At 53.3% G+C, this 27,655-nt stretch overlaps 1 long non-coding RNA gene across 1 annotated transcript in view; it reads left to right on the top strand.

Moving 5' to 3' along the window:
• Nucleotides 1-964: 964 nt before the first annotated feature.
• Nucleotides 965-27,655, top strand: part of LOC112551514 — a 66,391-nt gene continuing 39,700 nt past the window's right edge. Inside the window, exon 1 of the long non-coding RNA XR_003095800.1 lies at nt 965-1,467. This is a non-coding gene — a long non-coding RNA (uncharacterized LOC112551514). The remainder of the gene's footprint in view (nt 1,468-27,655) is intronic.

The raw sequence follows: 27,655 nt of genomic DNA, 5'->3' as shown, positions 1-27,655 counted from the left end.
TGAACCTCACAGCAGTTCCCTTTATTTCCCTCAAGATAAAAGCAGATTGCTGGATCCAAACTACTGGATATTAAACCTTGCTGCCACTGGCGGGGAGTTCATTTTGATTTCATCCCGCCTGGCGTGTTTCTAAATCAAGCCCCTGCTCACAGGGAGCAGGGGCACAAGGTATGCCAACCTGCGTGCCAACAAGATGTTGCTTGGCTGGTACAAGGTGTACCAACTTCAAGGAAGAGTGGGGGAAGTGTTACAAAGACCCCCAGCTCTGGCCTGGGTTTGAAGAGGCTCAACACTTGGGGGTCTTCAAGAGGAGGTGGGATAGATATCTGGCTGGGGTATTATGATCCCAGCACTCGTTCCTGCCCAGGGCGGGGGTTGGACTTGATGATCTGTTCAGGTCCCTTCTGACCCTAGAAACTATGAAACACGTTCACATAGTTCCCACCGGGGAAAGCACCCGAAGGACTGAGCATTGGTAATCTCAGCCCTCCAGATACCGGAGGAGACCCTCACCCAGCAAATACTGGCGTCCAAGGGCAATGCTATTCCTCCGAGCCCTTCCATTGATGCAAACAGGTCTCATGTGAGAAGAAGTCATTGCAGGTATGATTCTTTGCCAGTGTAGGCCTTAAGTCTTGGAGAAAAACAAGGCTTTTGGAGCAGACCCCAGCAGTCTTTCCTGCCCAAGGGCAGGACCTAATGACCTGTAAGGTCCCTTATAGCTACGAAACTATCATAGCGATGGCTCACTAGGAGTTGGAGCCAAGCTAACAGGCCCTTTAAAGTGAAGCTGGGCTCAGCCACACCTGTGAGATATTCATTCACCCCGTGCCATCCCCAGCTGACCCTGATCTTGGAGCAGTAGCAGGCTTGGCCGGGATTGCCCTAATTGAGAGGGGTTGGAGGAGGGAAGAAGGTTGTTTTTTGCCTCTGCTAGGAGACACAAGGGCAGGGGCAGGCCCTGGGGAAAGCTGGGCAGCTTGGACCAGGAGCAAGGGTCCAGCTTGTGATTGGGGAAGCCTGGAGAGGCAGCCTGCCGTGCGAGCTGGGGGAAGATGCTCCTGCTCTTTGTTATCTTGGGACTTTGGTTTTGTTTCCTCATTGAAGCCCTGCTTGAGAGCACCTCCCTGAGAGGGGGTGGGCTGGGAGCAGTGAGCCCCAGGTGCAGCCAAGGGGCTGGCTGGAAAACCCTTCCAGAGAGCCAGCAGCGAGCAGGAGCTTGGAGGGCGCCTGCAGCAAGGAGGAGATGCCGAACCCAGCAAACCACAAGCCCTGCTCCAACCCCACTGAATGAGCTCTGAAAAGGTCACCAGGAGCAGAGGGCTTTGGGCCTTGTCTGGGACTGTAGGTAGCCCGGAGAGCGCTGAATCCTGGGCTCGCTTAACTGGACAGCTACGTCCCCACAGCCCCGGATCCAGCTGGAGGCAGCTCCTGAGCACGGACGACCCAGCAAGTAGCCAAGGCAAGGTGAGTAGTATCCTGTTGGGCTATAGGATCGTGCTGGGAAGGGGAATCATTACACGTGGCTGTGGCTTTCTAAAGGGGAAGCGCTGGTGGGGTCTAATGGGGAGCCCATGATTATCTTCCTTTCATGAATAGGGAAACTGAGGCTCAGAGCCGACTTGCCTGAGGTTACATTGGAGGGGGATGATGCAGTAGGGAATGGGACTGGGGGATCCTTGTTCCCAGCTTTTCTATCTGCTGGACTCCTCGCTCTCTCACAAGCCATCTGGCTGTAGGAGCAGGCCATCTCTTCTGCAGAGGAGCTTGCCCAGCACATGGAGGGGTTGTAGGTGAAAGGCAGAGGGGACTGTGTTATCTGTGCTGGACATCAGGGTTGTCCCATCACCCGGTGGGGCTTGTTCTAGCTCCGCGAGCTAGCCCCACAATGCATGAACCCCAGGACTTGGTGGGACCTGATGGTGATGCTGCTGGGGGGGATAAGTGGAGAACAGAGGGGTTTCCCCATTCCCACCTTGCTGCGTCTAGCAGGACTCGGGTCCCCTTGGGCGATGCTGAGCCCTAAGAGACCTCTTCATCCATCTCTGAAGCCAGGCACGAGCTGAGATGCTGTCTGCCCCATGGCTTGGGGTCTGGCGCGTGTCTGTGGCTGGATACAGTTTGCTTCCTATATCCCCGGTCCAGCTCCAGATCTGCAGCAGGTGGTAATTGGGCAGGCTGGGTGAGTTGGCATGCACCATGGAGGTGGGACTGCTCTCTGCCTTGGACCAGGAGGTGATGGGGCAAGTGCTGGGTGTTAGGGGTGGGAGGAACTGTACCCAGTCTGGGGAGAATGGGAAAGCTTGGGTTGTGAAGGGGGCAGCTGGGGAGGGGATGTAGAGCTGGGAAGGAGACCCTGAAGCCCAGGATGCAGTGTGGGGGGGGAGCCGGCAGGGATGGGGTGCTGCATGGCGTGTGCAAGTCAACTGAGAATCAGCTGTGCACAGAGAAATAAATTAATTAAGCCCATCAAATAAAACAGCACAACAGCCCCTGTGGGATCCCAGCTAATGTATCTGCTGGTTGTGTCCCGGGATTATTAGCCTGACAGGAGGGCTGTAATGATGTGCCTCCCGACTTCCGCATCCTCCCTGCCCGATCTCTATTGACAGAGCCGGCCTGCCTCCCCGAGGAGGCTCTTGTCACTTCCAGTCGCTCTCAGATGCCTCCTCTCCTCTGCAATCTCTCTTCCTCCTCTGATCGCCGGCGGGGGGGGTCCTCGGGGGGGCTGTCGAATTGGGGATCAGAGTGAATTAGCGTAAAGCGCTTGTATGCCGACCCGGCAGGGCGAGCGGATCTGCGCCAACGTTTGGAAGCCACACGCCACCCGAGAGCTGCGGGCAATCTCCTGGGACCGGCGTGGCATCATTGGATGCGAGGCTCCTAATGGGCCGGGAAGGGGGCTGGGATATTGTTTTGATAAATTGTTGATCATCCCGGCTCCCAGAGGAGTGCGCTGAATACGAAACCATGAACTTAACAAGCCCCGATCGCTTCCGCGCGAAGCCCACAGAGGATTCTGCCAAACTTGTAAAGCTAATGACTGCGACATGCTCCCAGCAGCAGGCAGCTCCGAGGAAGGCACTGGTGACAGCTGGGTTAATGCAGGCATCAAGATAAGTTGGAGATCTGCTGGCGCTCTGTCTTTCCCAGCCCCTTGGTCCTCGTGGAAACGCACGTCTGCTGCTGACTCTCAGTTGCTCTTTTGTTTCTGAGCATTGCCAGGCTAGGCTTTGGGTTTAACCAAATGCAGGGCAGAGGAGTGCAATGGGATGGAGTGTGGGATGGCACCGTGCCGTGGTACAGAGCATGGTAGGGGTCAGCGCCATGATGTGGGATGCTGCCAAATGTAGTGGTGTAGGCGCCACCCTAAGACAGCCCTTTGGGAGGGCTGGACTAAATAGCACCATGTGCCAATGCTGCCATCCTCCGAGTGCCCTTGGCCTTGGGCCTGGGCTATGCCTGCCTCTGCTCCAGTGTGTGAAGCTGCCCTTGTCTGACAGCTCCCTGGAGGGGTAGACCACTTGCCATGGTTTCCCTGAGAATCCCACCCAAGCCCCTGCAGAACGAGGCCTGTGCTGGGGTCCTCCACTTGCAGCATTTGACCCTCAGTGATCCCTTCCATACTTGCACCCTTGAGCCACCCCCCGGTCTTGTTGTAGGGTCCTCAGTGGCAGAAATTCTTCCCAGCATTGTAGCAGGACCAGTAGCCTGGCATTTGAGGGGCAGGGGAGGGAGGAAAGGGGGCACCTGCTTGTTGAACGGTGCCTTCAAGCTGGGGGTTTCCTCTGGCAGGAGCTGCAGCAGGGTCTTACTGGGGAAGGTTGGGTCTGTTGGTGCCTGCTCACGGGCTGGGCAGGGAGAGGGCTTGTTTTGCAAGTCTGTGATGTGTCCAGATGCATTTCTGATGGGGGGCAGACATAAATAATAGCAGGCAGCGCGCACTGCCAGCAGCCCTGGTGCAAAGTCTTTATATGGCAAGTAAATCAAAGTGCTCCGTCATGAGGCCAATACCTGGCGGGGGGGAAGATGCGGGGAAAGAGAGAGATTGGTGGCTGGAGACTTTAAACGCAGCCAGAGAGCAGGGAGGCGGCTTCTCTGACCTAAGCTGAACTGCTTTATACAGCCAGGAGCTTGACTCCCTGCATGCAACAGAGACCAGGGTGGATCTGGCTGCAGAACTGAGCCTCCTGGTGTGCGTGCACACGCGTGTGCATGCACTTGCTTCATGATGTCTACTGCACCCTCCCCAAGGAACTTGTGTAGTGCATCTCCCGGACATGCTCCCTGCACGGGACCTGCATGCGACATGAGGCCAACCTCCGCTGATCCCCATGTCTCTGGCTTGGTAGCATGGATACGGGGCAGGGGACACTGTGGGAAGCGTGAGCTGTGCCCCTTTGTCACGGACTTGTCCCAGGTGTGGTTTCCTGGCAGATCCCTGCATGGTTACACACCCAAGCAAGCTTCTGGGCCCCTTGGCTGACACAAGGCACAAAGGTTTCCTTGCATGTTGGCACGTCTGATGGAGATGAACGCTGCCGTCTTGGAGCTGAGGGAGCTGTGCTGCTTTATGCCAGCTGATGCACTCCCTGCCCTTGGGCTGCAGCCAGCTTCCACTGGCTTTCGTGGGAGCTCTGGGGTCATAACGGGAGCCAGCAGGCATTGGGTGCAAGGATTTACTCCAGCATGAGTGGCGTGCGCATGGATGATGGCAGGTCAGACCCTTGTCAGGCGTCACAGAGCCTCCTTGCCAGCAACACTGCCTGACGGCAGCTGAGGACCTGGCCTCGGAGATCATAACTCTCCAGGCCGGTTCTGTATTTACAGAGCTGGGTCCTTGAAGGACAGTGATGACCTGCCCTCTTTAAACTGAACGCTGGGCATTGGCGTCAGTGAGATGCAATCCCTCTATGCTCAGAGCAAGAGCTAGAAAGAATCGCCCTCGTACCTCCCCCGCCAAAAGTGCTTCGTCCTGTAGCTACACGTAGTGTTGTTTAAAAGCATAATGTGCCTGAAGAGTTTGCAGATTTATAACCCTGAGATGCGCTCCCATCACCTCTGTGAAGACATAAAGCATATGCCGATGCCCTATTAGCACCTACCCCAGGGTGAGCGAGATGTGAGGCTGGGCCCTGCCTCCATCCTAGTCACCTTGAGCAGTCGACCTGGCTAGGAGGATGGAGGACATTCGTGCTCCTGTCCCTGTCCCGGGGAAAGCCTCTTCCCTGGTGTGTTTGTGCAGCACTGCTGAGACCCTAATGCCCTGCTGGGGGATCACCACCTCGGGAAACTATGCCTTTGCTATAGAGAGATGCTGAGAGCTCCCTATACTTGGCTCAGTTTGTGTAACCGGAGGGTGGAAGCCCCATGAGACCAGCTAGCAGGGTTTTCCCGACGCCCTGAGAGACCTTCCTGCACTTGTCCCGATGAGTCCAGCAAAGGGAGGGCCTGATTTAAAGCCGCTGATGGGCAGTGTTCGAGGCTTCTCCCTGGCAGCCTTCAGAGGGGTTTTCACCCTGGCAGGCTCTAGGAGGGGAGCCCTGGTGCCCTCCTGGCTGCCTCCTTCCCTGCCCGGCTCCGAGGAGGTGTGGGTTCAGTCTCGGTGGGGTTGGCCAAATGCACCAAGGGGCTGCTGAGCCGACACCAAGCCTAGATCAAACTTGCATGGAGTGAAGACCTTGGGAGTTGGCCCATTGCTACCCAAGAGTCTTTTCCTTGGTCATTCTCCTGGGTAGGCTTCTTCCATGCTGTAATTCTTCCATTCCCCTCAAATCCCAGGGATCTAGCCAGGGCCCTTCTCTCCTTTAACCAGATGTGACCCTGGCATCTGTTTGCAACCAGTACTTGAAAACCTGTGAGTGAAAGATCACCCCCCCCATATCTGAGGCTGCTGGGCATTTCATCTCATCCTGGCTGCAATCTCCCTTCCTTCATAAAAAGTCCCAACAGCTGGATGGCGACCCCATAGAGGGATGGCTTGGCTTTGAAACCAGGATTTGGTTCCCTTGCTGACAGCCACAGCTGATCTCCATCCTCCCGCCCTGCTAGGCTGCCAGTGATCTAATGCGATGCCAGTTCACTTCCCAGCGAAGCAGGCGAGGGGGGCAGAGAGCTGCACGCTGTTGTGATTCACAGCCAAAGGGTTGCAGCCATGACCTGCTCGAACACGGGCGCTAACACGAGCCTGATTCTGCTGTCTGCAGAGTGGCTGTCGACGTGGAGGAACACGACTGCCTTTGCCTCTGGCACGTGCCTGTGTAAACACGAGCAGGATCCCGGCCCCCTCTCTCCACTGCTAAATGACTCCCGGTCACACTTGCTGCATGAGGAGCTCTGGCTGTTTCTCCGAGTGTGGTCCATAATTACAGCCCTTGCGGCTATTTTATATGCACATGTCTTTGTCTCGTAGTAGGGCTCAAGCCCCAGCTTTCCCCCCACCTTCTTATTGCCTTCCTCCTGCAGGAGGTTTTGTCTTGTGCTGCGTTTTCTTTTGGGATGGGATCCAATAAAAGGACATGCACAATTAAACTGGATATTACAGGCTTAATAACACAGTCATTAGGAGTTTAGAAATTAGAAGGGGAAAAATAAGCTAGATCTGTACTTAACATGAGTGATGGGTACAAAGCAGAGGGGGGAAAAGTCTCAGAGAAGAGTGGGTTTTAGTTAAATTTCATTTAAGGAAAAAATTGCTTGGGGAGAAAGAGAGAGAGAGAGAATAAGAGCAGAGTGTTTCTAGGTTTGCAAGAAATGGAGGTAGGGATGCACGACTGAGAAAAGCTGGTGCCCATTCTGCCCTGCTATGCTGGTAGGAGGTGCTGCGCTGCTGGCAGCCTGTCTTTCAGGCCGGCTCTGAAACCCATCCTTATTAAAGACCCTCAGTACTTTCTGCAAGGGTCAGGCTGTTAAGCACAGTCTGCTGGCAACGTGGGTGATGAAGGTCTGCCTCATCTTTAGCTGCATCTGGGAAGAATGTCCCTCCTGCCCAGACACGCAATGCAGCTGTGTTCCACTAAGCAGCTGCCCTGCTACCCACAGAAGTGGTCGCATTTTACCAAAGCAGTGCTGGAGGTGGTGTGGTGTAATGGGTAGAGAGCTGGGCTGGGGCTTGGGTTTTGTTCCAGCTGTGCCACTGACCTACTAGGGGATCTTGAGTCCGTCACACTGCCTCTCTGCCTCAGTTTCCCCATTTTTTTTAAATGGCGCTGATGGAGCTGAGCTCCCTGCACAGCACGTTGTGATCTACTGATGAAGTGCTGGGTCTTATGGGTCTGTTTTATTAGGCTGGAGGATAATGCAGACAATAAAGAGCTGAGCCCACCGTGCTGTGGAAGACCAGTGGTAGAGATGGTTCCTTCTGTAAAGAGATGACCATCCAAGTGATGAGATGGGCCAAAGCTGGGGAGGAAGACCTGAGGCCCAGAGAGAAGGCATGATTTGCCCGTGGTTACACAGCAAACCAGGTGAAGAACCTGCAGCAAAACCCAGGGGATCTGGTGGCCAGTCTTGTTTCTAACCAGTGGATACCTGCCCTTGCTTGGCTCAACCCCTTGCTGGTTTAGCCCATGCCTCGCTGTACGATGCAAAGCCAGAAATGCCGAGAGGGGCGCATTCCCCATCGGCTTCACACAGTGCCAGAACCAAGAGCTGCTCGTGCTAAAGAGAGGCTTTCCACTGATTAAGTGGGCTTTAGATGGGATCTGTTTATCTATGCACAAGGACTTTGCTTCCTCCAAGACATTCTTGAGAGATCTTCTCTACAAAAAGACAATGCACATTTAATCGCTTGGGGTTTGTGGAAGAGGGGTGGGTGGAGGCTGCAAGTAGACCTTGTCTGCTGTGGAAGTGGTTGCCTCTTTCGCTAGAGCAGCTATGAGGCTGATTAGGTTTTGCTCCAAGGTCTCGACTCCCAGCGGAGGCTGCTAGATGTGCCCCAGATTAGTGTGCCCTCTCGGGGGAGAAGTATGTCCGGACCTTGACTGCTTAGGATGCTGTTGGCTTGCATGCACGGAGATGCCCGAGATCCTTCAGCACCAAGGGCAGTGCAACACGGCCAACCGGAGAGTAAAAAGAACAACAGAAAAAAGAAACCAAGGGACAATTGATTTTTCACGCCCGGGAATCCTTCTGTTGTATTGAACTGATAAACACAACAGCTGCATGCAGGCAAAAGCCGGAGGAAAGGACCGGGAGTGCACACCCACGCTAGCTCGCTCTGTAGGGAAGAGAGTCTTGTGACTATGCAAAAGGGGAGCCCAAGGCTGGATTTCTCCGAGCCCACGAGCAGCACTGGATTTTCAAAAGCGATGGGGCCTGCACTCTCACACCTTTTAATTTCCAGGCATTTGGCCTAGTGGCTTCTGCTGACTTTGCCGTGTGACCTCAGGCCTAACGCCACGTGCTTCAGTCTCCCTATCTGCAACAATGGGTCACGGCAATGCGTGGCTGTCTCGGTGAAGCAAGGTCAGCTCTATGGAGGAGGAGCGCTCCGTGTGTGCGAGCTGGGTAGTTCATTGTGTGCATGGAGCGGAGGTGTAGGAATTGGGCGTCTTGTTCTGTCCCCAGCTGGCGGAGGTGCACGCTCCGGGCAAGGCTCACTCCCCCTCTGTGCAACCGCTTGCTCATGCATAGGATAGGGATGATGCTATATCGCAGCATTCATCTAGTCATTGCTCAGCTGGGCTCAGCTATGTCTCTAAAGATCCTCAAGTGGCAGATTCAAAGAAACTTGTGAAATATTTCTATTATAATCCAAGTTCTTCAGAAGTGGCTCACCGTAGTCGGTGACTCAATGTTTGGGTGAGAAACCCGAGGCACTTCAGAACAGCTGATTTTCTAATAGTGCTGAGTGCGGGGATTTAAAAAAAAAATTTCCATGAATATGGGGGTGGGGGATTGTGGAAACATGTCCCTTTTCCAAAAATTAAAATGTGTATTTTTGCCATGGGGAAAATGTCTTGGTTTGGAGAGGGGGATTTCTATGCTATTTTATGAAACTGTTGTATTTTTTGTATTGCTCGCCTCATTTTCATACAGAAAACAGTTTTCAGTCCACGAAAAAGATGATGTCAGCGGAAATTTCCCTGTAAATTTTCCATAAAAATAGCTGTTAAAAATACAGAAAGTCACAGAATCGTCAAGCCACAAAAGCCTGATGGAAGATGGGCCCGTGCCAGCTCCAGAAAATGTGGGGGTGAGGGGGAAGGCTTTGACATATTACAGGTTTTCATTAAACCTTTAACCCGTTTATGAGTCACTTCCACCAAGCAACTGCTCTCAGAAATTCATGCCTTTTCAGGCACCTCGTGGGCTGTTAAATATGGCATGAAACAATATAGGGTGTTTGTCAACTCTAATGGGAGCTGATAACCAGAGGGGGGAAAGAAAAACATTTCTCTTTCTCGGCGGCGGAGCATATTTATTACTCCTAAATTAAGTGCCGATTTGCACATGTAATTGTCTTTTAATTGTAGTGGCACGGCGTTCAATTGTAATTTAATTAGCCACACACCTTATCTCTCGAGCTGCTCTCAAACTGAGGATTTGGCATTGTGTATGCAAGGTGCTACTCCGGGCCTCTTCCTTTGATCAAATCCGTCTATCCAATAATGAAATAATCGCATTCAAATGATCAAGATATTGCACAGCACAATAGAAACCAAGCAGCGTGGCTTTACGGGGGGAAAAATGCTGATGCGGTGGACAGCCAATTCAAATGGATTAGACCTGGCAAAGCATAACTCACGTCGTGGGGAAAAGATGTAGGCCAGTGGGGGCCAAGCTTTTTGGCAGGAGTGCCACAAGGCAAGCCCTATACCCTCCCTGCGTGCCACTCCTAATCCCCTTCCCCTGCCTGATCTGCTGCTCTGCCTTCTGCTCCCTGGCCTATCTGCTGCAGCGCTGCCTGCCCTCTCTCTGCTTTGGCATGTGCCACACACGCTGTTGCAGGGTTGTGCACCCCAATAGAGGCCCCCAAGATGATTTCTCAGTAGGAGGTCCTCTGCATCTGAGTCACAACCGCAGCAAGAACCCAGCAAGGTGTTGGAAGCGCTGTGCCTTAGACTGGCATGTTTTTGGGGACAGACCGTGCACAGTTACAGCCGTGGCAGGCCTGCGATTTCTGCTGGGACGTGCGAGCACCATCATGATGACGACGAACCATTTGGAGACTTGACATACATGCGTAAAAGCATTAAGCGCATCGTATAAAGGGGGAAATGATAAAAAAAATTAATAAAACTACAGACTCCCAAGCAGTTGGGGGCTGCTATTTGCCTTGTCTCACAGCATGAGACCGTAGGGCCCTGGAGTGCTTAATTAATTCATGGAGGCACAGGAGCTCTGAGCCAGGGAGGATTGAGAGGGAGGTAGTTAGCTGTGTTAGTATGGAGTCGGTCAGAAGGCTGAGTAGATCTACACCTTTATAGGCTAACTAAATAATATATATTTTATATTAGAGAGAGAGGGAGAACAAGCTTTCATGAGTCCAAGTTCACATCAGCAGATGCTAGCACCGCTCAGGCTTTGGTAGCTGTAAGTGAGGGGATGTCTCTGCGGGAACTGCCGGCATCCAAGAAGATGAGCTGGACCGGAAAGTCTCCATGGGTCAGAAGTGAATTAGGACCTAGGGCAGGAGTCTGCCAAATGTCCAAACAGAGGGAGCTTGACCAGGTCTGCGACACCCCGGGAAGGGAAGATGTAGAAAGGGGCAGAGGTGTGTTCAAAACGCTTTGCATGTGGTCAGGTAGCTGAAGACTGCATAATGCAGACAACCGCCGAGGGCAGATTACAGTCACCAGGACATCCTGAATTGTGGCATTGCCTGTCTTCTAAGCATTTGACTTCTGCAACGTTAACGATGATGCATGGATGTACAGTGACAACATAAACCCATCTCCGTCACCACCAGTATGAATCTCCAGGTTGTTCTGGAGTTGTCTGCTCCTGGGGTTTTGTTCCACCTTGCAAAGCAGTGGAACTGGCCGCTGTCAGACAGGTAATCCCAGTGAGATCTCAGTTGGAAACTCCTAATATTTCTGTTTGCCACAGAAACTGAAACTGGAGCCGTACAATGGACTGCCTAGACCAGAAAGGAAGACACCGGGCTGGATGCGGATGTTGCTTGGGATTGGTGGCCTACAGCTACAGTCTTGACCAGACTGGCCCACTGGCTCCAGATGGAGCTTACATCAGTGTAGACGTGAAGTAGATCAAATGAAGCCAATGTGTTGTGGTGCATTTGCCGCATATGACTTCCCTGGATCTCTCAAGTGTATTTGAACAACCTTGCAGTGCCTCATCCCCCTACTTTGCCTGTAGCGAGTTAGGGTGCTTGTTGGTGTCTTGGGGAAATCTGGCTTGTAGTTGTGAGACAGAATCATTGCATCGTTTTAGGAAGAGCTTAGGCAAGGGCTTGTATGGCTGGTTTGAATGGGGATGATCTTGCCTTGAGCAGGGACCTGGACTGGATGTCGCCACCAGAGGTCCGTACCTGCCCTGCCTTTCTTTGACTCTGTGACCTTGAATGAATGGCCCAGAACCTGGAGCTGTGCCGATTTTATGCTGGTGGGAGATTTGGCCCAGTGTCGAAGTTGGTTGGCCCAGCGCAGAGTGCTGGCTCTCTCTGTGCCCCATCTCCCAGCCCTTGCCAAAGAAGCCTTTCTGGAGAGTGAGCTCTATCAGCATGCAGCAGGGCACCCAGGAGCCCATCATAATTGTTTGATTTTCATCTCGGATAAATCTGACAAGCTGAACCTGGGGCCAGTGTGTGTGTAAATAGCAATTGAGTGCTAGCAAAGGCTTCCTCCCCCTACCCCGCCTCATCATGGCTCTTTACAAGGTGAAGATCAGGCAAAAATGCTTGCAGCAGGCCAGCAATTTTCGGGAAGCCAGAGGAATTGGAGAGGAGTGGGATTTCTTCCTGAGAAGTAGCTGGGAAGAAAGGGCTCAGAGGTTTGGATGCTGGGAGGGGAGTTCATGGCCTGGACTTTCCCCTTCAGCAAGGAAAGCTTGGGGCAGGAAAGCCATCTCAGCCAGGCTTGCCCACTTAAGGGTGTGGAGGATGGGTTGCCTGCAGTTGGCACAGACTGGGGCATCCCATGCAGGAGCATGGGGGCAGCCCCTTTCCCAACCATAACCTCTCAGGGAAGGCTGGAGGAATTGGACTGGAGCATGGGGCGATGCACTAGGAGCCTTGCAGCATGCTCAAGGTCATTTTAAGGGAAATGGTGTTCAATTGGTCTGGGCCCTGGGGGGACAGATGGGGAGAAATCGGCTTCATTTTGCAAAGGCGATTCAGATTGCATATTAGGGGAAAAAAAGCATCCAGCTGGGAGGGGATGGGGGAATGAGCTGTGGGGTCCCCATCAGGGAGGTCTGTAAGAACAGGCTGGAGGACCCTCCATTGGGGGTGGTCAGGGTACCCGTGAAGCTGACTTGGTGCAGGAGCCTGGCCCACCTTGTCTCTTGAGGTCCTTTCCAGCCAGGACCAAGCACTACCTGTAACTTCCCCTAGTGCCCAGGGGTGCTGGGGACAAGAGGGGGCAGCCTGGGGCTGAGCTGTCTCTTCCAAGCAAGGCCCAAGGGGGTGGTGTGTGTGTGTGTGTGTGTGTGTGTGTGTGTGTGTGTGCCTTGTAGGGTGGCCATCACAGAGGACAGTTCGGTTATCCTCTGTCCTCTATCGATATGAAACCGGATGCCTTTATGTCCTCGCTCTTGAAGAGGAAAATAGAGGACATAAAGGTGTTGGGTCAAGGTGACTCCCTGCAGGGTTAAGGCGAGTGGCGTGGAGGGGCAGTGCTGAGCAGAGGACGCTGGACCACAGCCCGGTTCGAGGCGCGGGAGGGTGGCCGGCGACCAAAGAGCAGGGCTTGGGGTCCATATGATCCAACCCATCAGCAGAGGGCCGGATAATGAGGCAGTGGGTGCAGACAGGAGGAGTTTGAAGCAGAAAAAGCTTTATGCGCTCCTGAACTGATTGTCAGTTGGGGCCAAATCCTGTCCCTCTGCAAACAGCCCTGATCCGATTGCTGCTGGCAGAAAGCAGGGAGCCAGGATTTGGGGATCCATCTCCTTCCCACCCTCTCTGCAGCCTGAGCCCCCTGAGAGACCCCCGGCGCTCATCCCAGCAGCCTGGCGGGCGGCCAGCTCCCAGCGGCAGTGCTAAGTGAGTGGAAGTTTATATCACATTACTGTCTATTGGCTGCGCGCGTGCATTAAACAACCCCGAATGGGATGAGGTACTTAAGACAATGCCTTTTATTAAGTTCTATTGGCTTGATCTTGGCGTCCGTATGGCTGTGCTGCCTCCATTAGCGTCAATGGAAGTTTGGTTTGCGTAAAAACGGCCTGAGTAAGCAGTGCAAAATGGGGATGGATGATGATTACCCATCAATATGCATGGGCCACGGAACAAATAAAGACACTAACTCGTTATGTCCCTTAGGTACCTTTTATGGCACCCATTACCGTGCTGCGTGAGCACCTTGCATCCTCCGAGGCATTTATCTTCTCAGCAATTTAGGAAATTGCTGTGATCCCCATTTTATGGATGGGGAGCCGTGGCCCAGGTGGCCCCAGGGGTCCCTGGTAGAGCAGAGAGGTAAACCCTGGTCTCCCATCTCAGGAGAGTGACTGTGATTACGCTGCTTCTTGGAAACCCACAGCTCCCCATGTATTCAGATGCTTTCTCCCAGGCTTTCAGGCCCTGATGGCTTCAAGCTGGGCCAAGTCCTCAGCTGGTGAAAATCAGCATAGCTGATGTCATTTCTGGCAGGTCACCCACTGGAGACCTGCCTCGAGCCACTCCTGTCTTGGCAAATCTGAACGCCGATACTGGATCTGAGCTGCTGACGGCGAAGGGGGAAGGGAAAGGCGGGTGAGTGAAACCAAGTGCTGCCTTGATCAGCTCTGCAGGCTTCCCGCTGGCTCTTGAGCTCTTTATTTGGTCGTTATTTTAAATAGACTTCCAAGGGACTCTGAAAGCCCCATCTTGGGCTTCTCTCTTCATTTCCCATCAGCGGCTCGGGTGCAACAAAAGTTGTGGCGTTCATAAATCAGAGCCAGCTCCCTTCTGGCAGCCTCCTCCTCCTGCCTGAGAGGCTGTGCCGGTTCTTTCCGACTCGTGCAGCACCACTTACAATCAAGAGCCGGGGACTGGGACTTAGCTGGCAACTTGTTTGACGAGGCACGAAGCAGAACAAGTGTACGTCTTGCTGTTAAAATGTTGTGGCGGCGCGGTAGCGCTCCCAGGTGAAGGCCAATTTTCCTTTTTGTATCAGGAGAGGAAGCAGGTAGGGCTCACGCGACGGAAGGGGGAGCAGGGAGGTGCTGTCACCGGGCCCCTTTGAAAGCTGGCTTTCTGAACGTAACCACCTGTCAGCACCGCAGCCACAAATCTGCCTTAAACAGAGTGGAGAGAGAGGAAGAGATAAGGGACCTCATAATGGAAACAGCGTTTCGGATCTGATGCTGTTCCCAGAGGAGTCAACAAGCTGCCTTCAGCCATCAAAATGGACATGGGAATGGCAGCGACGTGCAACCGCAGCTCCCACGACAGCCGGAGCCGGCGGTGCTTACGTGGGTTATGGATGCTGACTGCTGCCCACAATGAGACGCTGTTTTCAGGGGCTAATGCCTTCTCTAGGTGGAAAGTCTTGGGGCTAAAATTTGTCGTGCTGGGGGGGCTGCTTCCACCTGAGCTCGTCGGAAAGAGTCAGCAAGAAGTGGCTGGGCTGTATCCAAGAAAGGGGAACCCACACTCATTCGCCCCTGTTTAAAATGCTTGCTGAGAAGCATTAGTACCTCTTTGCTATGAAGCAGGACCCTGGCTTTTGGCTATAATGGTAAATGTAGGGGGAAGACATTATTCCACTGCCTCTGTGGCTGGTAACCTGAGTCGGGCTGAGTTCAAGGCCGCTGGAAACCACTCTCTGCGCTTGGCTGTTGGAAGCAGGCAGCAAAACCCCTGACTGATCCTCGGGCTGCAGGGTCTGAGCAGGACTTTCCCTGCGGTTCTTCCTCCTTCCATGTGCTGGGGGCTGAGAAATGGGGGGCCTCCGCTGTCTTATCAGTGCCTGGGACAGGACTGGAGCATGTGAGGGTAGGCATGACAGGAGCACAAGGGGACAGGGACCGAGCAGGGAAGACAAGGTGGAAAGATCTGCAAGTACTAGAGTGCGCTGCCCTGGAGCTGAAGCCTGGATTCCCAAGTCTTGACACCCCCTGATGTCTGGCAAAGAGCTGTGAATCCCACCAGCAATGCACGCATCTTGTTTCCTCTCGTAGTGGCCGGGCTACACGGAAGACAACAACCTACTACTGCTACCAGTTGCCCTGTTAGTGCAATTGGTAGAAATTTGTGTTCCCTCTATGCTGGGGGCTGTACATACACATAGCATATGGGCTTGCACAGGGTTTCCCTTGCCACCTGATGTCCCAGGCCTGCTAGTGACTGCACGCCGGCAGACCTTGCTGCTAGCCAAAATGACAGTGCTTTGTGTGGGTGGCAGGAGAGGGGCTGCTAGCACAGCGTGGCTTGGAGAATCAGGGCCTCGCAGATAAATAGATTATCAGCCTGGTTTATCCTTTGATGTGCGAAGATCAGGGCTGGAATATTTTTCCCTGCTGTTTTGCTGTGAATTAATTAGAGGGTTTCTCTGGTGAGATTTCTCTTCTGTAGGATTAACCCATGGAAGTCTTGCTCTGCTGTGAGAAAATGTAGGGATGCCTGCACACCCCAGTGCAGGGCCCTGCCTGAGCTAGCTCGGAGAGAGCCAGGCCCAGTGCCAAGAAGCTGCATAACCATATTCGTGGGGTACTCTGCTCATGCTCATATTCCCCGCTGAGAAGCAGGGCTAACTAGCCCAGCGGGAGCACAGAGCTAACGTCACCATAATCATGCAGAGCTGGCCGAGGTGTGCAGCGCCGCAATGGGTCATGTCTCTCTTTTGGTCAGTGTAACCATCATTTTTAAATCAGAAGGGAGCTCAGGATTACTGTGTCTCCTCTCTCCTGAGAGAGAGTGAGCATGCTGCTTCCCATCTCTGCAGCATGCCATGGCTGGAGAGTTGTTCAGCTTTCTGTTTACTTCTTATTCGCTGTATTAGCCTATTGCACAGAAGCCCCATTTGAGCTCCTAGCCTCAGTTTCCCGAGCTGTGAAATGGGGTGCATGATTCTGCTCTCCTGTGTGAGTGCTTTGGGACCAGATGATAGCAACAGCTGTGTAAAAGGTGGGGAAGGGCATTAAGGACTTAACTAAACTGGGGTCTCCCCCTGCCACCTGCTCTCACAGTAGCTCCACACTGTCCTGTTGAGGCCAGAGTGGCCCAAATTACTCTTTCCTGTTGCTCCGTGGCCTTCTTTGGAGATGTGCCCTGGATCTGGCCTAGATGAACCCTCCTTATGTCCAAGGCCCTGGGCAGATACAGCTGTGTATAACCAGCCTGGCCTTTACCCCTCCCTGCCATTGGAGTCCTTCCCCTTGCTGCATCTCCCTCTGTACCAGGCATCTTGGCATTATCCTGCCCTTCACTCTGATCTCCTTGGCTTCCCCTTCACACAATGAAGGCAGCCTCACCAGCAGCAGCAGCTGCTTGGCTCCTCTTCTATACCTACATTCATCTTGCATGGCCCTAGCTTTGTGTCCTGAGAGAAGTTCCCTCCCTAGGCAGTGCTGAGCAATTTAGGCAGCTCCCAGCTGGGTCTGGGCTTCTTGGGTGTTACTTTATGCTCCTTGAGGACTTCAGGACCAAATGTGGTCTTCCCCATGCTTCCTAGAGCAGGGGGTCAGGGTGGTCGACCCTGCTGCTTTATAGTAGCTGTCTCTCCAGCTGGAGCCCCAGGGGCTCTGGAGTGAGGCTGGGGAGACGGGATGGAGTGGATCTGTCCGTACCCCCACCTTTCGGTGACTTTGCAAAGGGAGCGGAGAGCACAGGGTGGTACGCAAGGTCCTACAGGGGATGTCAGCGGGAGAGAATTGATCTCAAAGGAAACATGAGTGATTGGAGTGGCTGAGAGTTACAGCCTCTCAATGATGCATACGTTAGACCAGGGGCAGGCAATTATTTCGGGTGGAGGGCCGCTTACTGAGTTTGGCAAGCCATCGAGGGCTGCGTGACTGGCAGCCAGGGGCAGATAAATATTAATTTTCTAAATTTTTTAGGGGCCCTGCGAGCCAGATAGAATGGCCTGGCAGGCTGCATCTGGCCCACGGGCCGCATTTTGCCCACCCCTGGGTTAGACTCACCAAGAGAGATGGGATACCCAATCCTCTGCTTGGACTGTAACTTCTTTAAGGCCGGGACCATCTTTGTGTTCCACGTCTGTACAGCGCCTTGCGCGGTGCAGCCCCGGTCCATGACTCGGCTCCCCTCGTTAAGGGGAGCGCACCACAGCGCGAATCATCACTGAATGGAAAACCTCCCATTGCTATCACTGGGCTTCGGGATGGACCTGAAGAGAGAAAGGGACGGGGAGCTTGAAAGCCCCCCCAAAGCACTCTGACCTCTGGAGCCTAAGAGATCAGCCTCTCTTGCCAAGTGGTCTCGGGGCATGTCTGGAAGGTGCAAATCTACCTTGTCTTCTACTAGGCTAACCAAAGTACAGCTATATAGCACAAGCTTTCATAAGCCAAAGCTCGCTTCATCAGCTGCATCTCTGCCACTTGCCAGCCAGAACCAAGAAGTCCGACGGCGTGCGAGTTGAGTGTCCACCCCAGCCATTGGGAAGGTTTGTCAGGGTTTGCATCGATCTGGGCTGGCGGGTTTGTAGGGCTTGAGATCTGCCTAAAGAGCGAAGCTGGCGGGAAGCTAGCCCAGCACAGAAGGCCTGTTCCCCCTCCCGGGAGTAGCACCATTGATTTCATTGCAATTCCCCTCCAGGAGAGGAATAATCCGCTGAGCGCCACGCAGCCTGCCTGTGAAGATGACAGCCTGCCTGGGGAGTCTTTGGCTCCTGTTTCAAAGGGGAGCAGATTTCAGGAAACTCGGAGTTACGTGTGTGACGGAGTTGTTTGAACTCGCCCTCTGTGCTCCCTCCCTGTGGAATATCCTCCGCTGATCTGTCACGGAGGTGGCAGCTTGAGGGGAGGGGGAAAAAATAAAAGCGGAAACAATGACAAAAAAGCCCTCCCCCCCCCCCCTTTTTTTTTTTTCTCTCCATGCATTATAATTTGCATGCTCACCCACTGTTGTCTAGGTGAGCGTTTATAATGAATGTCCAACTGAGGGCTATTTGGGAAGTGGTATCTTTATGCCTGTAAATACAGCCAGCTGTAAATCACTTCCTCACTTATTTCAGCCCGCCACTAAGGTTTGCCTTTACTCATTCCCGCGATCCCCAGGGAACCGCCAGCTACTATGTTCTTCTTGAGAAAACACCATTTGTATTTTTTTTTATTTTATTTTTTTTAACTCTACCTCGAACTCCATTAGGAGCTGTGTGTTTTCCCATCTGCAACTGTGTCATATTCAAAGCGTGCAGCCACCTTCGGAGATTGCTGCCATGTTCACATGATTGGAAATGTCAGAGGCAACTTTTTATAAAATGCAGGACCCCGGCTCTGAGAACGAACGCGTCTTGTTCTGGAGGATGGATCAGCATAGGGAAATCGGCCCCCAAATGGAAGCTGTGCGTGCGTTTTACTCGCCAATAAACTTTTACCACCATTACCCCCATTTACTTATTTTTATTTATACGGCCCCAAACACGGCGGGAGATATTGGATCCATATCAGAGTACGAGAGGACTTGAAAATAGCTACAAAACGCAGAGAGGAAATCTGTCATCCGGTCGGGTGAAATACGCTATTTTGATTAGGCATTCAGCAGGTAACCCAAACATAATTTATGGCACTTAAGCAGCTGCACTGTGGTTTCCATTTGGCTCACAGAGATGCCTCCCTCAAAGCGAGCGCCTTGTGTCAGGAGCCGGAGCTCCCAGCTGAGTGAAAATTGTGGAGCGGCATTAAAGCTAGAAACAAACAAACACAATTAGGAGAGCAGCAACAGCAGGGCCCCGACCTGCAAGCCTCTTAATCAGGGACGGGAACTCGGTCGCGTCCCAAAAGGGAGAGGAAAGGGGTTTTTTTGCATAGCAATGGTCAGTAGCGTCTGGCTACCCAGTTTGTAGCCCTCCTGGTTTGGGTCTCCTGTGGGAAGAGCAGAGGTAGCAAAGAAGTGACTTGATCACAGTGAGGAAGTGTTATGGGGCAGGCGCTTTTCTGCCTGGTAGACAAAAGCAGATCCAGACCCAAGGGCTGGGAAGTGGTGGGGAGACAAATGCAGACTTCAAAAAAAGAGGCTCAATTTTAGGAGGGAAGGGCTCGGGTAAGATGGGAGATGCCCAGGGGGAAGGCAGGCAGACTTGGAAATGGAGCAGTTGACACCAGCTCTTTGCAGATCCCAGGGACTATTGTCGCCTGCTCTTTCCTGCCAGGACAGCTTGTTCTCAGCTGTTCACACCTCATTAAGTCTGGTTACCTTGTTAAGCGGAGGATCTTGCTGCTAAAAGCCACCTAGAAATTCACAGGGCCCGATTAGTTTCGGGGCTATTGACAGCACAGCCTTGACCAGGTGGAGAAGTAGCTGGATTAATCATTTATTCCCTGTGTTAGGCAATTTCCTGGATGCCAAATGAGCCTGCAATATATGAAATTATAGGCTTGATAGAGGAGCTGTGAGGCAGGTTCTCCAGCCGGTCGGTGTTGTGCAGGGAGTCAAACAATAGTCTTTATTTGGCTTGAATCACTCCAGAATTCAAGGCACCGTCTGTTTTCACAAGGAAAGCACATGGGGCATCTATACACGTGCTCCAGGGGGGTGCGCTTTAATTAGAGCAGCTCTCAGATTATCTCTAATTAGCGAGCTCCAGCAGACTTGATTATTCGAGTCTGCTCCGATGCATGCTAATTAGCGTCATGTGTATAGGCGCCCATGGAGATTCAGATTTTGGCTTTAGACTTTCAGGGCTGCTGCAGCTTGGAAGTGTTTCATGTCAGCGGAGACCCTAGCCCTCCACTTCCAAGCCCTGCCTTGTTCAGAACAGGCCTCTTCTCCTGGGAAGTCATTCTTTTTCATGGGGAAAAAGGGGAGAGGGAGGAGGTGACCCAGTGAAACATGTCTCAGCACAGTGGGTTTATAATGAATGGTGTCCAAGAAAGTGAATGAGGATTTACTACCGACTCCCTCTCACAATACTGGCACTAGGGGATTTACAGCAAAATGGTTAGGAAGCAAGTTTAAAACAGATCAGAAAAAAAGGAGCTCTTTTTCACAGAGGGTAGCATTAAGCTGGGGAACTCATTGATGCAGGTTGCTGGCTGCTAATTTAGCTGGGTTCAATAGAGAATCAGGTAAATTCATAGACTCATAGAAGATGAGGGTTGGAAAGGACCTCAGGAGGTCATAACTAGTCCAACCCCCTGCTCAAAGCAGAACCAGCCCCAAATACAGCATCCCAGCCAAGGCTTTGTTTAGCCGGGTCTTCAAAACCTCCAAGGACGGAGCTTCCCCCACCTCTGGGTAAGTTGTTCCAGTACTTTACTAAATTAATCGAGGTGAGGCCCACCGGTGGGTACAAAACACGTTAATTAAGACCATGTCTTCCACATTAAGGCTCCCTGGGTCCCTCCATGCTAGATGTTGTAAGGGCAGTGGATGGATCAGTCAGGATAGGCTCTGTTTAAACACCCTTCCCCTTAGCACCGGGGCATCCTTGGAGGACAGCTCTTGACATGGCCGCTTGGGCGTCTTCCCCATTAAATCCAGAACCCATCATGAAACTGGGGCCCATAACAGCTGTACTGGGGTGTGGGTTGGCTTTCCTTTTATGGCCCCACTGCCTCCCTGGCCACTGCCCGAGCTGGGGCCGAAGCAGCACGGTTTGATCTCTGCTGAAGAGCATTCGCCACTATGGGAGTAACTAGAAGGTGGGCCCAGTAGGATCGGGTGAGGCAGAGCTCTGAGCTGCCACTGGATCACATCTGGTCCCACTGATTGCATCCTCCATATCTCCCTGCCTGTTCTGCTTTCACGCTTTGCTCATCACAGCTGCATCCAAACCCAGACTCAATTTGGGGCATTAATTTAGCACTGTATGATCCCATGTACACCTATTAGAGAGCGTGGGGCTGGGGCTCTTGCAGCAGATGCATAGAGATCTCCACCTCTTGTCCCATTTGTCCTAATTCCCCTGCCACGCAAGGGCTGGGCAAAGGCAGGCAGGCTGGCAAGGCAGTAATGGGCCCCTTCCTGTAATATGCTGGGAGTTACATGCATAATTCCATTTATTGTTAACATAACTCTCAGCGTGTCGGGCCGGGAACATGAGCTGCCGAGGAGACGTTAGCCTGAAAAGTCACTTTGTAGCAGTTAATTAAGTGGAAGAGAGTGGACGTTGAGAGGGGAGCCAAAGGGAAGCGGCGGCAGCGAGAGGAAGCGATGAAGAGGGCTCCTTCAAAGAGAGCTCTTAAAGCAGCATTGCTTTGGACTCCTGGGAGCATCCGGCTGGGTGGTGACAGCAGCCCGCGGAGGCCTTGCTGTGCCCAGGGGAAGGGGCCTAGTTTGCAGGGTGGCTCGGATATTGGCCTGGCACTCGGGACCATTGCTCTGCTGTCTGGCTGGGGGAGATTCAGTTCCCTCCCTAGACTCCTTTTCCCATGTGGACACAGTGCCCAGTTCAGGGGAGCCCCCTAGGCTAAAGTTGTCACCACCGTGCAGCTGGCAAATCCCAGCAACACCCGAACCTTGGTGGAGCAGGCATCTGGCTCCCTTGGACACCCTGAAAATCCTCCCCACCCTCTACTCCCAGCTCCTCTGCAGATGGGCTGAGCACCCCCAGGCAAGGCAGGAGTCGCACCCACGACTCGGTTTTCCCTTTATGAAGGGGGCAATGCCTGCTGCATTTGAGCCTTGATTAGTCAAGGTCTGTGAACTTCTTGGTTGAAGGGTGTGAGGATGTTGCCCAAAGGCGCTCGGCTCCGTGCAAACCCCTCGGCCCCATCTCCCTGCTTGCCCCTGGAAGACTGTGGCAGGCGCGAGCCACCGTGAGCAGGCTTGTGCCAGCTCTGCTTTGCGTGCTGCACCCATGATGAAGTGGCTGGGCCAGGAGGGGCCATTCATCTCGGCGCTTGGGGGCCGCTTTCTAGCCTCGTCCATCCTGTGCGATGATATGGTCATTTGTGCGTCCCGATCTGCCTCTGTCTGTGCAGGTAATTGCCTAGGCTTCTCTGTGCCCCCGGTGATGCATGGAGGTGTGTGCTGGGCACGGGGCCGCTGCCTGCCATCGCGCCGGAGTGTTTATTATATGGATAAAAAATCGATAGCAAAGGGACGGCGAGAGTGACAGCGCCCATCCGTCACTCAAGAAGGGAGCCGGGCTGCGGCTCGGCTGTTCACGGCCAAGGCTTATTCAAAACTGCTGCAAAATAAGTGCCGGGCTCCATAAATTGGGCTCCCAGGGACAGGGCCCAGGATATAGATCAGAAGCCTTTGACTTCGGTAGCGTGTTTTCCCCCCTGCTCCCCTCTCACTTTGTGACTATTGGCTGGACGCGGCGGACTGCTCCTTTTCACCGCTGCCGCCTCCTCCCACAATAACTTGTTAGACAGGAGGTATTCACGGGCGCACTCTGTTTAAAGGGACAAGGATTTATGGCTGTGGTCTTGCCAGCAAGGCTGGGAGATGGCTACAAGAGCAGGGGATAACTCAGTAGCTGGAAATTGATGGAGCATCGCAGCGGGGAGGAGGGATCGCCTCCCCGACAGGCCTGCGGGCACTGCCGGCTGCTTAGAAGGATGCCGCATCAAATTCCCCAAGCCCCTTTATGCCGCCTCATTGGAGTCCTTCCTGCCGCGGTAGTAAATAGCCTCTCCAGCCACGTCGGCGAGCGGATCTATTTTTCCAACATCTATCACTGCCCAGGATTGCTTTTAAACAAGAAAAGGGATAAAGGGGGAAAAAAAAATGACCTCGGTCATTGCAGAAAAAAGTGCTCGGTGATGGATGAGCCGCTTGTCAGGTTTGAGAGGGGGCCTGGGAGGATCGGTGCTATGCTGATTTACACCCGCTGAGGATTCAGCCCATGATCTCGCTGTGGTTTTAGCATCAGGCGTTTCCCTGCTGTCGGTGGAGTGCCAGGGTCTGATGGACGGCAGCTTGGCGTCCCCACTGCCTCCTGCTGGAGAGGCTCAGAGCCGCCTGACTGCAAGCTCCAGGCAGCCGGCACAGCTTTCCCATAGCTGCTGCCGGGAAGGACACGTGCTTTGCGGGGAGGAGGAGATGTGCGTGCTAGCCTTGCTCTGAAGCACGTTTCAGAGTGGCAGCTGCAAAGTCCTTAAGCGGCCCTGGATATTTATTACAGTGCCTTGGTGAATAGATATTAGTCATAGTTAAGAAGGCCACGCTATTGTCAAGGGGAGTCGGGAGCTGATGCTTGAAAAAGAAATCCATGACGCTGACACTTTTTCTGGGAGGCGGATACGATTGTATCAGAGGAGGCGGTTTGGGGGAGAGATGGGGATGCTGCCGAGAGATGCGCCGGGCCACGTGACGGGCTGGTAGGGCTCCCTTCTGCTCTCCCGAGGTCCTTGGGTCTTTTTGCGGGGACCAGAATGGCGTATCTGGCCAGCAAAGGCAAGATGTGAATGGAGCCCAGGTTGGTTTTCATCCAGCTAGTATGGATGCATGATAGCTAGGCAGCGGTGGTGGTATGGCGTCGAGAAACCAGAGCACAAGGCCTCCAGGACTTCCAGCCTACGCTTGTGTTTCTTCTCTGCTTTTCCTGCCTGCACTGGCTGGCTGGGAGGTAGCAATGGCGTATCTGGCCAGCAAAGGCAAGATGTGAATGGAGCCCAGGTTGGTTTTCATCCAGCTAGTATGGATGCATGATAGCTAGGCAGCGGTGGTGGTATGGCGTCGAGAAACCAGAGCACAAGGCCTCCAGGACTTCCAGCCTACGCTTGTGTTTCTTCTCTGCTTTTCCTGCCTGCACTGGCTGGCTGGAAGGTAGCTGGAGGGATGCTGATGTGCCCAGCTGTTGGGCCTTTGCTTTGCATGGCTGTCTCAGATGGGATCAGGATCAGATTGGCAAAGCTGGTATCCTTCCTTCCATCCCCTGGTTCCAGGAGTTTGAACTGGAGTGGGAAGGTGAAAACCAGCAGTGGTGGCATTTTGTATAGAGGCACATTCCCGTCTTTTCTTCCCTGTTCCTCTTGATCACCCTAGGTCTCCTCCTACAAGGGCCAGCCCCTGGCACTGAGCAGGGGTAGATACCTGGCCCGGGACACTGCAAGCCACGGGAAAAATGATCTGCCTTCTGAGATCAGACTCCTCGAGCCAAAATCCCAGAGCGCGGTCTCTTCCCCCACCCCAGAAGAGATCGGTGCGAGGGCTGGGGACTGGGGATTCTGGTGGGACATGGAGACACAGGGCTGGTCCCTTCTGCTGGATGCTGTGCCTTGTTCTGGGTGAGCCTTGCTGACGGATGGGGTTTGCGTTAGAGTAATGGGGAAGCCACAAGTGCCGTTGGCGTGCCTCCAACTGAAGCTCAGCTCTTGGTGTCTCGCTTGACCGGGAACTTTAAAGCAAAGACTGGGATGCAAACAGCCGCACATTGAGACCAGAGGAGATGCCTACATGAGTCTTGGGATGGTTTTATGCCACCCTAGTTGGAGCTGGACTTCCAGCTTGTGAAGGCTGGAGCCTGGATTTGAACTCTCTGCTCCAAATGATCAGCTGCCGTGGGTTTAGAGGAGTCAAGGGAGGAAAAGACCTGCTGCTTGTTCCACATGGGGTGTAGCAGAAATCTCCCAAGGGCCGGCAGTTGCTTTCCTTTCAAGTACAGCTGCTTTTCTGTCTGTCTGGGCTCCCATCCATCCATCCATCTGCCTCCTGGCTCAAGGGTCACCACCTTTGCTTCAGAAACAGACGGACGCCCATGGGATTTAACCCTACCCGTGGGAGCCGAGCTAGGCGTGGTCTGTGCCTGTTGCACCCAGCACACCCAGGGGTGTCTCTTTGCTTGCTACAGAGCTCTGTCTATCCAGCTTCTGGCCCTTGGGCCCCTCTCTGCTTCACCCTTTCTCCCTGGAGTCTCCCATATCCAGAACCCTCTGGGTTGGCCATGTATTTAACTCCCCTCCAAGTGCCCCTGCACCACTTGAGGTTGCCCAATGCCTCTTCAAAGGAGGCGGCAAACAGACATCAGGTTGGTGGGGTTGGTCTCAGCACCTTCTGCAGCCCCCAGGTCATGGCTGAAACCCAGTTGTGGTTCTGCGCTCCCAGGCATTTCGTGGGCTGCGGGTATTGCCCCTCCTGCTAGCACATCTGCTTCCTGTGCATCTGCAGGAGCAACAAATCACCAGGGAGGAAAGAGCCTGTGATTTATGGAGCATCTGCTCCTGGGGTTCTGGTCATGGCACATGTGCCAGGAGTTTCCCGCCAGCCTCTGCCTACTAGGTCCTGATCCAAAGCTGGTGGAGCAGCTCTCATGGATCTCAGTGGGATTTGGCATTGGGCCCTACTTGTCCCGTCCTCCCGCAGCTCTTGGTTGGAGATGTTTGGATTCTCGGCCACGTTCTCCGCTGGGGGAAGCCAATGTGGGATTTCATCAGGCAGCCTAGAGAAGCCTGCTGCTGCCGGCAAGAGCCAGGCTAAACAGAGTCAGCAGGAAGAGGAGCATCATTTCTGGCTGGAGAGAGCGCTATCCCCAATGGGGGCATCTCAGGAGGGGGCAAAGACCTGGTGGAAGTGCCCTGGCTTCAGCTGTGTTGCTTGCCAAGCCTTGATGAAGCCTGGGATACAGGATCCTTCTCTCCAGGCGCTTGGTAGCTGCAGAGCTGCCGCTTTTGTTTGTAGGAAGCAGGGGAAGTATTAGCATCCAGCAGGGCTCCATGCTGCATTCCTTGCAAATCCCAAATTGATTTTTCACCGGGTTGAGGCAAGCAGCATGGCTTATCTTTGCAGGCTCTTGCAGCCGAGACCCCGATATCGGCACGAACTCCTGGCGATGTGTGCAATGCACTCAAGCGTGCACTGGAAAACCAGGCTGAATCGGGGCGTGTTTTCTACAACCTTTACCGAGGAAAAGGGCCACTATTCCTGGCATGCAAGAACAAGGAGTAGTAGTGCGGGGGGGGAAACGTTCCCCTTGCACACAGCCGGACTCTTTGATCAGGATGCCTGGAACATGAAAAGAACAGCGTTGCTATTAGAGAGCTTACAGGCCTTTTACCAAGAGTCAGAGGGTTGGAGACTGACTCCAATTATATCCTGCCCTCATGTTGCAGGAAACGGTCACCCACCGAGGCGGGAATCTTTTGCCTGTTTTAGCCCGGTAGCGGTCTGAAAACAGAATGCATTTGAATTCCCTTGATAGCCTCTTCCTTCCCTCCCAGCACGCTCATTAAAAGGCGAGGTTTTTGCACTCGGGATCAGGGACAGATCTGAATGGCAGCCTGGGGCCAGACCTCTTTGATGTGCTTTCGGTTGTCTCCATTTCTGGTGATAGATGTAATGCCACACCTGTGGGTGATTGGTGCTGTTGGGGGGCTGAATTTGAAGCCTCGGGATCTTGAAACACGAGCCTCAGCTGGCTCAGCTAATAGAATAAGAGCAGTAATAGGCTCATCAACCTTTGTCGGTGACCCTGCCGTCACTGGAAGAGGAGGATCGAGCAGCGCGTTGGACGGGTGTGGGCCACGTAGGCATTTTCTCTGTGCTGAGTGCATCTGCGTTTTCCCACCAGCTTGCAAACCAGTGGAGGGTTGAGGTTTTATTGTCGCAGATCCGCTCGCTCGCTTTCCACCCAACTCGCGGCGCGTCCGTCGGTAGGTGGGAAAATGACACATTATGTCTGAGAGGCACGGGAGTCCAAATCCTTACATATGTTCTACACATTGGGCGTTCAGCTGGTTTGGACGCCTGGTCGTAAGGACCAGCTGGGAACTGCTGGGTGCCGCGTGCTTTGGAAAACCTGGCCCTTCTTTAGTTGCCAAAGGGAGAGCTGAGCCCTTCTGAAAAATAATCTGTTGGTCTCCACTGGAGGTGGATGTGATATGGGGCAGCGGGGGAGAGCTTCTTGGCACCCTCCAGAAAACAGCAACACAGATGAATGTGTGTCCGTTGAAACTTCCAGGGGAAATGTTTGAAGCTTCATTGGGAGGGGGGAACAACCCCAAACAGAGTTGTGTTTTGGCAGCCGAAACCTGAGAAACGATCTGTTTTGCATTTTTGGACGAAAAAATGCAAAGTTTTCGAGGAAAAGAGGCTAAAAAAAGCATGATTTTAGTGGAAAACCCAGTTCTCTGCTAGAAAAAAAAGAAAAGAAAAAAGGTTTCCTGGAGGACTTTCAAGCTTCCTGAAGTTTAACCCATCTGTTCAGCTGGTAGGACAGCAGGGAAAGAATTGGCGATATTATCCTATCTAGGAAAGAGGGATTAAAGATGGTGGGTTTCAATAAGCGCAGGCAGTCGCTCAGCTGTGATGGGAAGCTGATGCCAGTCGTACTTCATTTGGACATGGGGGTCAAAGTTTTAATAGCAAGGCCCATGAGCTACTGGAGAAACTGGCTGGGGGATGAGATGGCTTTTCTGTCATGTGCAGCTGTTGAATATCTTTCCGGAGGATGCTCCAGATGTGATGGGCTGGAAGCAG

The sequence above is a fragment of the Alligator sinensis genome, unplaced genomic scaffold, assembly GCF_000455745.1.
Source record: "Alligator sinensis unplaced genomic scaffold, ASM45574v1 scaffold994_1, whole genome shotgun sequence".
In the NCBI taxonomy this organism is placed as follows: domain Eukaryota; kingdom Metazoa; phylum Chordata; order Crocodylia; family Alligatoridae; genus Alligator; species Alligator sinensis.
The sequence above is the reverse complement of the archived record's forward strand: the minus strand, read 5'-3'. Positions and strand labels throughout refer to the sequence as shown.